Below are 464 nucleotides of genomic sequence, written 5' to 3' on the forward strand. Positions count from 1 at the left end.
TTTTTTTTTGAGTTGGAGTCTCACTCTGTCACCCAGACTGGAGTGCAGTGGCTGCTCTTGACCACTGCAGCCTCAACCTTCTGGGCTCCGGCGATTCTTCCGCCTCAGCCTTCCAAGTAGCTGGAACTACAGGCGCGCACGACCATGCCTGGCTAATTTTTGATTTATTGTAGAGACGAGGTCTCGCCAAGTTGCCCAGGCAGGTCCCGAACCCGCAGGCTCAGGCAATCCACTCACCTCAGCCTCCCAAAGCGTGGGATTACAGGCTGAGCCACCGAGCCCGGTCTATTATATTTATTTTTATGTTACCTAGGCTGGTCTTGAACTCCTGGGCTCAAACAGTCCTTCCACCTTGACCTCCCAAAGTGCTGGGATTGCAGGCATGAGCCACCACGCCCAGCTGACAATTTTTATAATAAAATGTTGGGGGCATCCCTGACCTAGAACCTTGTCATATATTTCTG

The sequence above is a fragment of the Carlito syrichta genome, unplaced genomic scaffold, assembly GCF_000164805.1.
Source record: "Carlito syrichta isolate Samal-C Ts95f unplaced genomic scaffold, Tarsius_syrichta-2.0.1 Scaffold305880, whole genome shotgun sequence".
Lineage (NCBI taxonomy): Eukaryota > Metazoa > Chordata > Mammalia > Primates > Tarsiidae > Carlito > Carlito syrichta.